The 17,204-nt window shown below is 43.0% G+C and overlaps 1 long non-coding RNA gene across 1 annotated transcript in view; it reads left to right on the forward strand.

The window, feature by feature from the left end:
• The first annotated feature begins 4,008 nt into the window (after nt 1–4,008).
• Nucleotides 4,009–17,204, forward strand: part of LOC131199538 (uncharacterized) — a 24,019-nt gene continuing 10,823 nt past the window's right edge. The window contains exons 1-2 of the long non-coding RNA XR_009155359.1: nt 4,009–4,123; nt 9,855–10,016. This is a non-coding gene — a long non-coding RNA (uncharacterized LOC131199538). The remainder of the gene's footprint in view (nt 4,124–9,854; nt 10,017–17,204) is intronic.

Below are 17,204 nucleotides of genomic sequence, written 5' to 3' on the forward strand. Positions count from 1 at the left end.
GTTCTAGTCCAACCCGCTGCCCAAGCAGGAGACCCTACATCTGCCTCTACCTAGGATCGAACTCACAACCTCCTGGTTTGCGAGGCAAGCGCTTCACCTCTAGCCCAGCGGGTCTTCCGTGGGGAAGGGTCTCTCGGGGGTCTCGAACCGGCAGCTGCTTTCCCACGGCTTCTCAAATCGTAAAGGGAACGAGGATTACTTTGGACTCATTCTCAAGTAAGGATTTCATTGAAGAGCGCCAGAGGGTTGAGAAACTGGGGGTGTGGGTTGCAGAGAGGGGCAGGGGTTAAAATCCCCCCCCCCGTAAAGCTCTCCATCACCCAGCTCTTGGTCCCAGGCCAACCTGGCAGGGTTGGTGTTGAGGGGAAGCGGGGGATGGAGAAGGCGCAGCCCATCGTGGATGTTGGGCTTTGCAAGGAACAGCACCATGGAACTGCAGTAGAGTAGTTCATAAACTGTATTGTTAGACTGTGTTGTTTCTCTGTGTCATATAATATATATGGGTACATGCATAATTCTGTATTTCTTTATTTATTCATTCATTTATTTTGTCATGTTTATGTAGCATTTATTAGAGGTGGAGACCCTTTGAGAGCTATATGCAACGAAATTTCATTTTAATGTATGCCGGTTAGTGTACATTCAAAGTGACAATAAAGTTATTATTCTATTCTATTCTATCCTATTCTCCATTTCTTTCCTTCCTTCTTTCTTTCTTTCTTTCTTTCTTTCTTTCTTTCTTTCTTTCTTTCTTTCTTTCTTTCTTTCCTTCCTTCCTTCCTTCCTTCCTTCCTTCCTTCCTTCCTTCCATCCATCCATTCCATTCCATTCCATTCCATTTTCTAATCTAATCTAATCCTGAAGCACCCCTTGAACACCATCCACACTGACAAAACCCCAAACAGAATCGATCCGGAAGGGACCCTGGAGGTCTTCTAGTCCAGCCCCCTGCTCAAGCAGGAGACCCTCTACCATTTCAGACAGGTGGCTGTCCAGTCTCTTCTTGAAAACCTCCAGTGATGGAACACCCACGACTTCTAGTAGCAAGCTGTTCCACTGGTTAATTGTCCTCTCTGTTAGGAAGTTTCTCCTTAATTCCAAGTTGTTTTTCTCCTTGGTTAGTTTCCAATCATTGTTTCTTATCTTGCCTTCTGGTGCTTTGGAAAATAAGTTGACCCCACTTTTCTTTGTGGCAGCCCCTCAAATACTGGAAGACTGCTATCATGTCCCCCCTGGTTTTTCTTTTCTCTAGACTAGCCAAACCCAAATCCTGCAACCATTCTTCCTATTGTTTTAGTCTCCAGGCCTTTAATCCTCTTAGTTGCTCTTCTTTGCACTTTTTCCAAAGTCTCAACATCTTTTTTGTGATGTGGGGACCAAAACTGGATGCAGAATTCCAGGGGTGGCCTTACTAAGGCTTTATGAAGCAGCACTAATACTTCACGCGATTTTGATTCTATTGTCAGGGTTCCAAGGAACAACCCCAACGAAATAAAGCTCCGAGGCTTGAGGTTTCTCAAAGTTCCACTTTATTAGAGATGTCATGTTGGCACAGCTGGGAAAACTCGAAACCGAAAGCTTCCAGGTTTTCCACACCCAGTTGACAATTCACAGCCCTGCCCCACACTCACAAGTTCATCACATTGTCCAATCAACTCTTCCCACTCAATTGGATACTGTCTTCAGGCAGTCTCCATCAGACCCAGGCAAAAGTCCTTGAATACGGAATGTTGTTATGACTAACTTTCTACCGCTCCAACAACAACCCCCCTCCCAACTTCCTCAGCTAAAATATGTGGCAGTTAAGAAGCAAAAAGAAAATTGCCTTCCAAAACTGACATCTAGGCCTCTGTTTATACAACCAAGGATCATATTAGCTTTTTGGGCTGCTGCCGCACATCACTGGCTCATGTTTCATCAGTCAATTGCAAAAGGCAGTTTGACCCAGAATAACTGGCAACCTACATGGAGACCTTAAACCATCCATATCTGCCTCTCCCATCTCCTTGAGAAGAACTCGAGGGGTAGATAAAAATGCTAAATCCAGTTTGAACATCTGGCTGCAGGAAGGAAGGGAAAGGAAAGGAAAGGAAGGAAGAAGGAAGGAAGATGGCTGTTTAGAAAGTGGTCCTTTATTTAATGACCTATTTTTGCCACGGTTGCTAAACACGCCTAAAGCCGGACTGGAACTCGCTGTCTCCTGGGGAGAGGCCCAAAGTCACCCAGCCAGCTTTCATGCCTAAAGAAAACTAGAACTCCCAGCCTCCTTCTTTCTAGCCTGGTGCCTGAATTCCTTCCACCAAACTGGGGTCAGCTTTCCGGTAGAGCATCTCACGTCATCTCGTGAACAAAGTAACCAGGATGATGTAGGGTTTGAAAGGAAGGGGAGCCAGTTCCGAAAAATCTCAGTTCGGTTCTCTTCTGCTGGTCCTAATCTTAACCGTCGCTTCCGCTCCATCCTCCCAGATTCAGGGTTTGTTCAATTGCTGCATTACATTGAGGGAACTGAGCAAGGTCCTTATATATTTTTTTCCTGAATTTTCGTCTCTTCTCTTCGGGATTTCTTCTCTGCTCAGATCCCTCCCAAATTTTGGAAAGGCGGGAGTTAAAAATTATCCAGAACTATATAATTTCCGGAGAACAGCCAAAATTTGTGGGTGAGGAAGCCCAGCCGCCATCTGAGCTGGAAAACCCACATTGGTTGTTCTGTTGTTTTTTTCCTCCGCATGGCTCAAGCCAATCCTGTCTCACAAACACACCCACCAGCATCCCGGAGTTAGAAGGCCGGAAAATGGGGAATTTTCTGGAAAGCGTAAGAGTGCAAAATCCCTTCTGTCGGTTATACAGAACCAAAATCAACCTGTGAAAAGTGAAGGAGGGCACCAGGGGACCGCCAAGATGGGTTTTGGGTTCACTGAGGACTAGTGTGTTGGGTAGGCTTGCTGGGTTTTTGTAGGGTTCTTCAAAGCCCTTCTGTGGAATTTTCTCTTGACTTCCCAGAATTCCCCAGCTAGCATAAATCTAGGTTTCTCAGCTTCGGGTACTTTCAACTGGATGGACTTCAACTCCCAGAATTCCCCAGCCAGCAAAGCTGGGAATTGAAGTCCTGCAGGCTTAAAGTTGCCAAGGTTGGAGACCCCTACTCTAAACTTCCAGTGGTTTTATTTTTTCGTTTTAAGTGCTGCCCAGAGTTGCTTCTTGTGGGAGATGGTGGGTGGGTGGGGAATTCTACAAATAGGGTACTTAAATTAATAATAATAATAATAATAATAATAATAATAATAATAATAATAATAATAATAATAATAATAATAATAATTTAATTTGTATACCGCCCTTCTCCTGAGGGACTCAGGGCGGTTTACAGCCAGAATAAAAATACAGCAATACATACAATATTAAAAACAAACATTAAAAAACTTATTCAATTTGGCCTAATATTAAAATACAAGTAACACTAAAATTAATAAAAATTAAAACCCCATAAAATCAGCTAAAAATTGAAATTAAAATTCAAGCCGGTCCAGCAAGACGAAAATAAATAAATAAATAAATAATAAATATTGAATATTGAAATATATTGAAATATTTTTCAATATATTGAATATTCAATATATTGAATATTGAATTCAACATATTGAAATAAAAATATTGAAAAATATTGAAATAAAGGTTGAAAATAAATCCAACCTTCCCCTTTAAAAAAAAAAAATAAGTCCCTGCAAGAAATCATCAGCTTTTTGTCTTTAAAATGCCTGCAGCCACATTCTTTCTTTGCAAATTCCTGGTGCAATTCCTTGAAATCCGAGGGAGGACAGGCGTGGCTTGCCACGGGGGCGTGTGTTTCCATCCTCCTGCCACGCTGGAAAGTCTTCATCCTGCCAAGAAGGGCTGGAAGGAAATGTGGGAGGGGGTTGGGCGGGACAAGAGACGTCTCCTCTTTAATGACAGGGGTGGGGCTGCCAAGCAATTCTCTTCTCTTTTTAGCATCCCGAGAGAAAGAGCGAGAAAAGATCCCATCCGTGGGAGGAGAGAACTAGCCAATCGTTTCTCCGTTATGTTTCTCTTGTGCGATTGACAACTCCCGGGGTGCTGTCACTTGACCCAGGACAGTGGGACCGTCGTAAGTATGAATCAGTTGCCAAGCACCTGAATTTCGATGGAGATGCTGCAACGGTCGTCGGTGTGGAACGCTGTCATAAGTCGCTTTTTTTTAAAGCACCGTCGCTACGTGAACTGTTGCAAGTCGAGGACTGCCTGTACTGTACAGGCGGTTGGTTTCATAAGACGCTAAGCTCCACATGCTGAGTCGGGCCTTAACACCTAACGTCACATCGTGGTGGTTGTGGTGGTGGTGGGGGGTTGGACTAGATGACCTACAAGGTCCCTTCCTACTGTGTTATTCTGTTACTGCGCTTAGCACAAGGGCTGTATGCTTTAGTGTGAAGAAAGTTAGCACTTCTCCTAGAAGAATGAAATATTTTAGGAAGTATTAAAAAGGCAGGATAAAATATTTCCCCTAAAAGAGAAATAAAAATCTTAAAGGAAACAGAAACGCAGCTCCTTGCCCCAGCAGATATTTTGATGCTCCTTAAGAAAGACTGGGCCAGCCTATCTACAAGACAAAAGACCTCCAGCTCCAGGGAGATGGGATTAAAACATGACCCTCCAGGACATAATAGGATTATCTACATAGGTGCGTTGCTGCCGGTTCGAGCAAACCGGTAGTTCCGACCAGCGGCTGGGCTCTCCCACCTGCCCAGCGCTATTCCGTCGTATATGATCGCCGTGTGTTTGCAGACGCGCTCTATGCTCCCATTTTCGGTCCTGGGCGAACCGGTAGTTAACATTATGTGACACTCATCTCTGATTATCTATCACCAGAGCTCACCACATGGCACAACCGAGCCGCTTGGTTACATCAGCCCAAGGTTCAACCAACCTTAATCCAGAGAAACCGGACTCCACATGGATAATACATGCCCTTGCCACAGGAACAGGAAGCTCAAGTTCAAAGCCCAAGAGCTCAAACCCCTGTGCTCCTGTCCACCATTAAACCCTCTTTCCAAGCATGTTTCCAGGGTCTTTCTCCCCACTTGGAACTGATCCCAGATGGACATTTCTTCCAACAAGTGTATCCATCTTGCAGTAAGCAAAGAAGGTGCGGGGAGGCTAGATGGCCTCTGAAGACCCACCCCCACCCCCCCGATTCGGTAATTCTGCAAAATGAAATGGATAAATGCATCCAGCCGTCTTCCTGGAATACTTCGTGGCTTCCAACATTTTGATCTTAACTTGAAAAGGGGAGGGAAATAAAACAGGAAGAAAAGGCCTGGAAAATTATATTGTAAACGGTATTCCTCCGCTTGACATGTTCCTGGTTCCCCGTGTGCCTTTCCCACGGCCACCCACCCACCCACCCTTCCTTCTCCACCTCCCCAAAAATCCATTAAGAGAGAAATTTCTTCACTTGATGGGACACCTTCTCATTGGCAGCCCCAGGAAGCGCGCAGATGCTAGCATGTTCATTTTTGAGAGAGAGTGGTGAAACCATAAAGCTTATTTCTTTTTTTAAAAAATGCACACATTTAATTGAATGGGCTTCTGATTCAAAGAAAAATCCAGAAAAAGTTGCTTGTTTCTTCTTACTGTACAAACTTACAAAGCATTCAAAGTCTCTCTCTTTCTCTCTTCCTCTTCTTCTCCTTCTCCCTCTCTCTCTCCTTCTCCTTCTCCCTCTCTCTCTTCTTTCTCCCTCTCTCTCTCCCCTTCTCCCTTTCTCTCTCTTCTTTCTCTCCTTCTCCTTCTCTCTCTCTCTTTCTTTTTCTCTCTCTTTCTTTCTCTCTCTCCCTCTGCCTCTGCCTCTCCCTCTCTTCTTTCTTTCTTTCTCTCTCTTTCTCTCCTTCTCCTTCTCCCTCCCTCTCTCTCCTTCTCCCTCTCTCTCTCTTTCTCTCTCCCTCTCTCTCTTCTTTCTCCCTCCCTCTCTTTCTCCCCTTCTCCTTCTCCCTCTCTCTCTTCTTTCTCCCTCTCTCAATCCTATTTCCTCTCTTCCTCTCTCTCCTTCTCTCTCTCCTCCTCCCTCTCTCAAGCCTTTCTCTCTCCCCCCTCTCTCTCCTTTCTCCCTCTCTCTTTCTGTCCTCCTCCCCTCTCTCTTCTTTCTCCCCCCTCCCCTTCTCTCTTTCTCTGTGTGTGTTTGTGTGTAAGTGTATAATTTACTTTTCCAGCATCTCCCAAAGAAGACATATAGAGATTTCCAGAACATTCAAGAACTTGGTATGATGCAACTCTACAAAAAAGTTTCAGGATGACTCCTTGCTAGAGAAACCCCAGATGTTCCCCATCCTAGCCAGCTGTTTAAGGACCCCTCCCTGAAATTTGCCTCTACCCCTTTCTGGTTTGCAGTTTGAAAGCTGGGAAGGTTGCCAGCCTGGGCTTTGATTCAGCTTTTTCTAAGTTAGGATTAAAAAGTTGCGTTGAGCATCAAAAGGGAAGGATAGACTAAAAAATTCCAAATATTTTTTCCCCCTTGTGCTCTGGCTTTCTTTCTTTTCTTTCTTTTAATTATTTTAGTAGATGCAGAAAATTAAAAAACCTCAAGAGGAAATACAGTATAAATGAGAAAAATATCCATTCATTTGAGTTTGAGTTTATTTATTAATATTATATATATATAATATTATATATTGTAATATATACATATATATTGTAATATATTGTAACATATTGTAATATATACATAATGTTGTACCTTGATGAATGTATCTTTTTTTTTTAAATTTATGTACACTGAGAGCCTATGCACCAAGACAAATTCCTTGTGTGTCCAATCACACTTGGCCAATAAAAATTCTATTCTATTCTATTCTATTCTATTCTATATTTGTTTTCTGAGGTTTTCGCGGGTGTTTGTATGTAGATCTTTGGTTATTCGGGTTTTCTTCCACGTAAAATTGGAAGTGTCTTGGCGACGTTTCGACGAAGTCTCATTCGTCATCTTCAGGCTTCAGCTTCGTGCTTCTGGGAGCAATATTATTTATTAAGAACATTGATATAGCTGCCCAACTCGCTCGTGGTGTGGCTTACAAAAATAAAATCTCAATAAAAAAACCCCATAACTCCCCCTCCCACCTGTAGGATATGAGAACATTCAAATATAATATAGCATGGTTATAAATACATATAAGCGGAGATTCAATTTTGCTTAGGCAGGAGGGTTGGACTGGATGACCTTCAGGGTCCCTTCCAGTTCTGTTACTCCGTTAAATTTGTTAGCCCTTATTCTGCTTTAAGATGGAGAAAAGACATGCTGAAAAAGTAACAATGTTGTGTTAGAATAAATCTTCTTTGTTTGAGGCCCGTTAGAAAGAGACCCAGCTAAAGGGACATTCCTTAATGCCAAGGCAGTAGAGATAAGGAAGAGCCGTGCTTGCAAAATATTTTATGGGTAGTTATAGGGAGGTGTTGATGAACATGAAATTAGAATAGAATAGAATAGAATAGAATAGAATAGAATAGAATAGAATAGAATAGAATAGAATAGAATAGAATTTTTATTGGCCAAGTGTGATTGGACACACAAGGAATTTGTCTTGGTGCATATGCTCTCAGTGTACATAAAAGAAAAGATACGTTCATCAAAGTACAACATTTACAACACAATTGATGGTCAATATATCAATATAAATCATAAGGATTGCCAGCAACAAGTCATACAGTCATAAGTGGAAGGAGATGGGTGATGGGAACTAAGAGAAGATTAATAGTAGTGCAGATTCAGTAAATAGTCTGACAGTGTTGAGGGAATTATTTGTTTAGCAGAGTGATGGCCTTCGGGAAAAAACTGTTCTTGTGTCTAGTTGTTCTGGTGTGCACTGCTCTATAGCGTCGTTTTGAGGGTAGTAGTTGAAACAGTTAGAGAAAGACATGATGTTGTCTCTGAAGGTGTAGCGGATTAGTGGGGATCGGTCACTGGGTCCGATGTAGGAGGGGCATGGGGGGTGGTCATTGGGATAGGGAACTATAAAATGTAATTCTTTTGAAATTTCAGGTGTGGCTTTCTGGCTCAAACTCCTTTCTTGAGGTCTCTGCTGGGATACCATCCTGTTTTGCAAAATCGCTTTTATTATTATTTTTTTATATATAATAAAATCTCTTTATTTTCATCGACCCAAAAGTTTTGTCGGCTGAATTCGTTTCCAACACTCACCTCTGCTGAATTCAATCAAGCCAACCAACCAACCGCTTGATAGGAATAGAACAAGAGTTGGAAGGGACCTTGGAGGTCTTCTAGTCCATCCCCCCTGCTCAACCAGGAGACCCTAGGCCATTCCAGACAAATGGCTGTCCAATCCCTTCTTAAAAACCTCCGGTGTTGGAGCACCCGCAACTTCTGGTGGCAAGTCGTTCCACTGGTTAATTTTTCTCACAGTCAGGAAATTCCTCCTTAGTTCTAAGTTGCTTCTCTCCTTGCTTGGTTTCCATCCGTTGCTTCTTGTCCTGCCTTCAGGGGCTTTGGAGAACAGAATCACAGAATTGGAAGGGACCTTGGAGGTCTTCTAGTCCAACCCCCTGCTCAAGAAGGAAACCAGGCCTATACGTTCTGCCTACAATGGCTGTGCAGTCTCTTTAATATTAGCAAAATTTCCCAACTAGTCCAAAAGTTCTCTTCTTACTTAGCAAATCAAGCAAAAGCGAATATATTAAAGCCTTAAGTTAAAAGTTTGGATGCAGAAGTAAGCCTGGATAGACAAATTAAGCCACTAATGCAAGAAACTCTGTTTTCCAACCTACTGGAAGAAACTTTTTTTTTGTGCCCAAAATTCTATTTTTAAGTAGCAGGCATAGCTCCCCCTAGTGGACGATTGAGGCACAGTCACCATGGTGGAAACCTTAGTGAAAATGCCGATTAAACCAGGGCTCTCCAACCTTGGCAACTTTAAGCCTGGCGGACTTCAACTCCCAGAATCCCCCAGCCAAAGCTGGCTGGGGGATTCTGGGAGTTGAAATCCGCCAGGCTTAAAGTTGCCAAGGTTGGAGACCCCTGGATGAAACAATATTTTGGCAGATCTTAAAATAGCTTTTTCCAACCAGCAATGCTAATATGCCTGCAAGAGCCAGGAAGCATTTTATTTTTTTTGTATATATACTTTATTAAACTTTTTTACATTAAAAGCATAAAAAAAAGGGGGGGGGGAAGGCTTATATCATTTAACAGCTTATTTGTGGTGTTTTTCATCTAATAATAATCTATGCAATAATGACAAACATTAAATTATACATATTTGTGTTCTTATTTTATCTATTGATTATGCTTAGTAACTAAATATTCCTATCTCCTTTCCATCCATCCATACCACCGTTCCCATATACCATAGAATACTGATGTCTCCTTATCCTTCAGACTCAAAGTTAGTTTGTCCATTTCTGCGCAATTCATAATCTTTTGTACAATAAGTCTCTCTGTGGGCACACATGGCTGTTTCCAACATTGAGCGAAGGCCATCCTAGCAGCAGTTAATATATGTAGTATTAAATATTTTACACTCTTCACGTATTTTTTTTTAAAGATCCCCAATAAAAAAAGTTCGGGTTCTAGATCCAATTGTTCATTCGTGATTTCTTGTAGCCACTTTTTAATTTTTATCCAATATTTACGTGCTTCGGGGCAAGACCACCACATATGGTAATATGTTCCCTCTTTATTTTTACATTTCCAGCATATGGGAGACATTTTGGGATACATTTTCGCTAATCTCGAAGGGGGCAGGTGCCACCTATAGAACATTTTATATGCATTTTCTTTGTATGCTGCTGATTTGGTTAGTTTATAATTTCTGTTCCATATTTTCTCCCAGCCAGGAAGCATTTTAAACTGCAAAGATGTTCCTGGCCATGCTGAACTGCCAGTTACAAGAGTAGTCTACCTCTGCCCAGCAGATTCTGAGGACCTAGCAGATTCTGAGGACGGGCAACAAGGGAGGACCAACATTTCCGTCGCTAAGTGAGGCATTTGTTAGGTAACTTTTGCCCCATTTTACTCCCTGTCTTGCCGCGGTTGTTAAGTGAGTCACACGGTTGTTAAGTGAATCTGGCTTTTCCCCGTTGAACTTGCTTGTCCGAAGGTCGCAAAAGGGGATCACGTGACCCCGGGACACAGCGACCGTCATAAATGCGAGTCAGTTGCCAAGCGGCGGAATTTTGATCACCTGACCACGGGAACGCAGCAACGGTCGTTAAGTGTGAAAAACTAAGTCCGAAGTCACTTTTTTTCAGTGCCGCTGTAATTTTGAATGGTCACTAAATGAACTGTTGTAAGTGGAGGACTACCTATATTGAACAGAGAAGGACCTGCCACATAACAGCCCATAAAATTGGGCCGTGGTGGCTCAAGGCTATAAGAAGCCTGTTATTAAAACCAGCTGCCTGCAATTACTGCAGGTTCAAGCCCCACCAGGTCCAAGGTTGACTCAGCCTTCCATCCTTTATAAGGTAGGTAAAATGAGGACCCAGATTGTTGGGGGGGCAATAAGTTGACTTTGTAAATATACAAATAGAATGAGACTATTGCCTTATACACTGTAAGCCGCCCTGAGTCTCCGGAGAAGGGCGGGATATAAATGTAAACAAAAAAAAAAAAAAAATAACGACCCAAACTTAACAACTGTCGATAAGAAAATACACAAAAGTCTGGATTAGCGGATGAGGCAGCACCTGGAGACAGCGGAAGAGAAGATCACATCTCTGACATTAATAAAATCGAACGTGTCCGGAAATATTTTACAAGAAGAGTTCTCCGCTCCTCTGAAAACAGCAAAATACCTTATATACCACCAGACTTGAAATCCTGGGATTAGAAAATTTAGAACTCCACCGACTCCGACAAGACCTGTGTTTAACACACAGAATCATCTATTGCAATGTCCTTCCTGTTAAAGACTTCTTCAGCTTCAATCGCAACAATACAAGAGCAAACAATAGATTTAAACTTAATGTTAACCGCTTCAATCTTGATTGCAGAAAATATGACTTCTGTAACAGAGTTGTTAACACTTGGAACGCACTACCTGACTCTGTGGTCTCTTCTCAAAATCCAAAAAACTTCAACCAAAAACTTTCTACTATTGATCTCACCCAGTGGTGGGATTCAGCCAGTTCGCACCACTTCGGGAGAACCGGTTGTTAACTTTTTGAGCAGTTTGGTGAACTGGTTGTTGGAAAAACCATTAAGGCAGAGAACCGTTTGTTAAATTATTTGAATCCCACCACTGACCTCACCCCATTCTTAAGAGGACTATAAGAGGCGTGCATAAGAGCACAAAAGTGCCTACCGTTCCTGTCCTATTGTTCCCTTTCGTTATATCAAATTAATATAGTTGTTGCATACTTTTGCTTATATATTATGTTCCTGTATACTGTTAAAAGAGAGGAAGAACTCAACAAAAATCATAACACACAAAAAGACTTGCAACTGGAAATCGAACAACTTTGGCTAAAGAAAGCAAAAGTAGTATTAATACGGATGGGCGCCTCGGGTGCAACCCCGAAATATCTGGAGCATCCCTTGAACACCATCGGCATTGACAAAAATCCCTATGCGTCAATTGCGAAAGGCAGCTTGGCTTGGAACAGCTTACATCCTGCAATAATCCTTCTAACACCGCTAAACATCCACATCCGGCTATCCCAGATCTTTGGGAAGGAATTGGACAGGTGGGCGAAAATGCCAAATCCAGGTTTAACTTCTGGCTGATTGTCCAACCAATCACAAAATAATGTTTTCAATCGGAAACGGAGAACAAAGCCATGAGGTTTATTCTCTTAAACTGCAACTTCTCAGGTTTAGCAACGGTAATATAGGTGGACTTCAACTCCCAGAGTTCCTTCGAGCAGCGTGGCTGGCTGGGGTATCGTCGTGAGCTAAAAACATATTTATTCATTCAAGCAGGACTGGCATAAATAGTTGATTTTAAATTGGGGTTTTAGTAATATTTTAAATTTTTTAAATCTTTTAAATTATCGGCCGTTTAGTAATAGTTTATTTTAAATTCTTTTAATTGTATATATTCTGTATTTTATTCTGGCTGTACACCGCCCTGAGTCCTTCGGGAGAAGGGCGGTATAGAAATCTAATAAAATAAATAAATAAAATAAAATATTCTGGGAGTTGAAGTCCACCCATCGCTGAGTTGCTGATCTAAAGCAGGGATCTCCAACCTTGGTCCCTTTAAGACTTGTGGACTTCAACTCCCAGAGTCCCTCAGCCAGCAAAGCTGGCTGAGGAACTCTGGGAGTTGAAGTCCACAAGTCTTAAAGGGACCAAGGTTGGAGATCCCTGATTCTAAAGCATAAACTTGCATCTACCAGCAGGTGGCGATCAAGGACAGGTGTAAAGATGATTATTTCTCCATTCTTAGAATATAGTAGAATAAACAGAGTTGGATGGGACCTTAGAGGTCTTCTAGTCCAACCCCTGCTTTATCCATCCTGCATCTTTCTCAACCAGCAGCCGAGACGGGCATAGGACAGAGGAAAATAAATCTCCATTTGAGAATTTAAACAGATTAACAAGAGTTGGAAGGGACCTTGGAGGTCATCTAATCCACTTTACAGCAATTTTTTGCAATTTGGGAATAGAGGCTAGCAAGTTCAACAAATAATTTGGGAAATAGAGCAGGGTGTTCTTCCATACAGCTAGTCCTCAACTTACAAACGTTCATTTAGTGACCGTCCCAAATTCCAGGGGCACCGAGAAAAGTGATTTATGATCAGTTTTCACACTTAATGACCGTTGCAGCGTTCCTGTGGTCACGTGAAAAGATATCGGATGCTTAGCAATTGGCTCCTATTTATGACGGTCGCAGTGTCCCGGGGTCACGTGATCCCCTTTTGCGACCTTCGGACGAGCAAAGACAATAGGGAAGCCGGATTCACTTAAACGACCGTGTGACTAACTTATCAACTGCAAATGATTTCATGGTTGTTAAGTGTGAAAAACGTGTCATCGGTCACTTTTGTTTCCAGGGCTGTCGTAACTTTGAGTGGTCACTATAAACAAATGGTTCTAAGTGGAGGTAGTCCTCGAACTTACGCCCGCAATGGAGCCCAATATTTCTGGGGTTACGCGAGACGTTTCTTAACTGAGTTTTGCCCCGTTTCACAATCTTTCTCGCCACGGTCGTTAAGCGAAATGGTGCAGCGGATGAGTCGGTTGTTAAACGAATCCGTCTTTTCCGTTGAACCTGGGGGACACAGCAACGGTCGTAAGCAGGGACCAGCTGCACCAGCCTCTGAATTTCGATCGGGTGAGCCTGAGGATGCGACCAAGGTCGTAAATGTGAAAAATGTCCTTTTTTTTCGGTAGCGTCGTGCTTTCGAACGGTCACTAAACGAACGGTTGTAAGTGGAGGACCGACCTGTATTGTGTTCAGTCCTGCCCCTTGCCCCCGCTCGCACCTGCTGCCCATCCTGCCGGAGGCGATACATCCATCGCGGCAGGTGTGGCTTTGCCATCACAACCCATCCAGGGAGATCTATTTCTGCTCATTAAATGAATTATAATTCTGCGTTGACGGCAGGACAGGACTTGGAGCAGCCGGAGGGAGGGAAGGACACGACTGGCAGGAATTAAAAGAGGATTTTCCAGGGCTCTTCATTCTCTCCCCGTATCCTGTTTGCCACCTGATTTAATCCCCAATGAAGCTGCCTTTAAATCCCTTTAAATCGCCTTTTTACCCCTCGATTTCTTTCTTGTTTTCTTTCTTTTTCTTTCTTTCTTTCTTTCTTCTTTTCTTTTGCTCTTTCTTTCTTTGCTTTTCTCCACTCCTGCTTTCTTTCTTTCCTTCCATTCCATCCAATTGTACTTCCTTTCTCCCTCCCTCCCTCTTTTTCCTTCCTTCCTTCCTTCCTTCCTCCCTCCCTTCCTCCCTTCCTTCCTTCCTCTCTTCCTTCCTTCCCCCTACTCCTGCTTTCCATTCCTCCAGCTGTACTTCCTTTCTCCCTCCCTCCCTCCCTCTCTTTCTTTCTTTCTTTCTTTCTTTCTTTTCTTCCTTCTTTTCTTTTGCTCTTTCTTTCTTTGCCTTTCCCCACTCCTACTTTCCCTCCTTCCATTCCATCCAATTGTACTTCCTTTCTCCCTCCCTCTTTTTCCTTCCTTCCTTCCTTCCTTCCTTCCTTCCTTCCTTCCTTCCTTCCTCTCTTCCTTCCTTCCCCCTACTCCTGCTTTCCATTCCTCCAGCTGTACTTCCTTTCCCCCTCCCTCCCTCCCTCCCTCCCTCCCTTTCTTTCTTTCTTTCTTTCTTTCTTTCTTTCTTTCTTCTTTTCTTTTGCTCTTTCTTTCTTTGCTTTTCCCCACTCCTGCTTTCCCTCCTTCCATTCCATCCAATTGTACTTCCTTTCTCCCTCCCTCCCTCTTTTTCCTTCCTTCCTTCCTTCCTTCCTTCCCCCCAACTCTTGCTTTCCATTCCTCCAGCTGTACTTCCTTTCTCCCTCCTTCCCTCCCTCCCTCCCTCTTTTTTCTTTTTCTTTCTTTCTTTCTTTCCTTGCTTTTCCCCACTCCTGTTTTCCCTCCTTCCATTCCATCCAATTTTACTCTCCTTCCTCCTCCATCTTTCTCTTTCTTTCTTTCTTTCTTTCTTTCTTTCTTTCTTTCTTTCTTTCTTTCTTTCTTTCTTTCTTTTTCTTTCTTTCCTTACTCTCTCCCTTCCTCCCCTCTTTCTTTCTTTCTTTCTTTCTTTCTTTCTTTCTTTCTTTCTTTCTTTCTTTCTTTCTTTCTTTCTTTTTCTTCCTTCCTTCCTTCCTTCTTTCTTTCTCTTTTTCTTTTCTTCCTGTTCTTATTTATCTTTTCTTTCTTTCTTTCTTTCTTTCAAGGTCTCTCTTAGACATACGGGTAGTCCTCGACTTACGACCGCAATGGACGCCAACATTTAGGTGGCGAGGCGAGACGTTGGTTAAGTGGGTTTTTGCCCCGTTTTACGAACTTCCTCGCCACTGTCGCTGAATGAAATCATGGCAGTGGTTCAATCGGGAACACGGCTGTTGAGTGGATTTGGCTTCCCGCATGGACTTCGCCTGTCGTGACCCCAAGACACAGCCACTGTCCTAAATATGAGTCATTTCCCAAGCTTCTGAGGGGATGCTGCAATGGTCATAAGTGTGAAAAACGATCATAAGTCACTTTTTTCAAAGCCGTTGTAACTTTGAACGGACAGTAAACAGTAAGTTGGGGACTACCTGTAGTAAGTCAGGAAGTGTGGTTGTGCTGGCCCCTGTTCATGCGATCCCTTTCAATTCCTGATATAACAGATAGTCCTCAAAATATGACAAGTCGTGGGACCAGAATTTTCGTTGCTAAGCAAGGCAGTTGCTAAGTGAGATAAGCCCGATTTTATGACCTTTTTGCCGTGGTTTGTTAAGCAAATCACTGCAGTTGCTAACTGAATCACATGGTCCTTAAGTGAATTGCACAGTCATTCAGAGAATCACTGCAATTGTTAAGCGAATCACATGGTTGTTAAGTGAATCACATGGTTGTTAAGTGAATCACGTGGTTGTTAAGCGACTCACGTGTTATTAAGTGAATCACACGGTCATTAAGTGAATCACTGCAGTTGTTAAGCGAATCACATGGTTGTTAAGTGAATTGGGTTCCCATTGAGTTTGGGGTTGGACTAGATGACCTATAAGGTCCCTTCCAACTCTGTTAATCTGTATCTGTATCTGCTCGTCAGAATCCAGTTAGGAAGGTCGCAAATGGTGATTAGTGGGGAGACGGAAGCGTTGTAGATACATGGCAGTTGTCAATCACCCGAATTTCGATCAGTTGACTGAGGGGACCCTGCAGTGGTTGTAAACGTGAGGATCAGCTGTCAGTCACTTTTCTCTATCCGATTTTAGCTTCAGTTGCTGAATGATTCAGTTCAGAATGGTTGCAAATCAAGGACGGTCTGTGTTGCAATGATAGTTAGGTAAGATCCTATGTTTCGAATGTCTTTTTGAGCAAGTAAAAAGTGATTGCAAACTAAAAAGAAAAGAAAAGATTTACCTAGATGTAAATTCCTAAAAAAAAAACCATTTCAGAAAACTGATTTGCAGATTTTTGCCGGGCCGGAAGTTGCATTCGCACATTTTGCTTGGCTACCTTAGATAAACCTAAAATCTGCATTCAAACGAAGAACTACAATCCAGGGGAGCTGCTTCTCTGCACTCTCAGCCCAAAATCTGAATTTGACTGATTTGACCTGAAGACGTAAAAGCTGAATGTGGCTGGTATATCAATTCTGTTCTCGGGGGTTTAAATTTATTTGCCGTGCAGGATGTCGCTACTTGTCTGTGGACTGAAGCTTCACTCAAGCTGAACAAATGATAAATAGATGCACGGCTAGTTTTAAGCCACCGGATCTCATCCAAGGGCTTAAAATTTAACAGGGGTCTCACGGTACCTTTTCCGACTCGCAAATTAACAATGGGAGATAATATATGTAGTTCAGGGTTGAGCTGTGAGGTCCTTGGTCCTCTCTGAACTAGGCCTGCTTTCTTGTAGACCTTTCATGACCCTACTAGGGAACATCATCAGGGCTAGAAGGGAGTGGGGTGTGTGGAGGAAGAGGGGGACGGGAGGAGGACTGTGGGGTCCTTGGTGCTCTCTGAGCTCGGATGTTTTCCTGGGGATATTTCATGATCAAACTAGGTAACATCATCAGTGTTAGAAGGGAGTGGCGTTTGCATGGAGGAGGAGGAGGAGAAAAGAAGAAGAAGAAGAAGAAGAAGAAGAAGAAGAAGAAGAAGAAGAAGAAGAAGAAGAGGAAGAGGAAGAGGAGGAGGAGGAGGAGGAGGAGGAGGAGGAGGAGGAGGAGGAGGAGGAGGAGGAAGAAAGAAAGAAAGAAAGAAGAGAAGAAAGAAAGAAGAAGAAGAAGAAGAAGAAGAAGAAGAGAAGGAGAAGGAAGAAGAAGAGGAGGAAGAAGGAAGGAAGGAAGGAGGAGGAGGAAGAGGAGGGGAGGAGGAGGAGGAAGAAGAGGAGAGGAGAAGGAGGAAAGGGAGGAGGAAGAGGGGGAGGAAGAGGAAGAAGAGGAGGAAGAGAAGGGGAAGAGGAGGAGGAAGAGGAGGAAGAGGAGGAAGAAAGAAAGAAAGAAAGAAGAAAGGAAGAAAAAGAAGGAAGAGAAGGAGAAGAAGAAGGGAGGGAAGGAAGGAAGGAAGGAAGAGGAGGAGGA

This window comes from Ahaetulla prasina, chromosome 5 (assembly GCF_028640845.1).
Source record: "Ahaetulla prasina isolate Xishuangbanna chromosome 5, ASM2864084v1, whole genome shotgun sequence".
In the NCBI taxonomy this organism is placed as follows: Eukaryota; Metazoa; Chordata; class Lepidosauria; order Squamata; family Colubridae; genus Ahaetulla; species Ahaetulla prasina.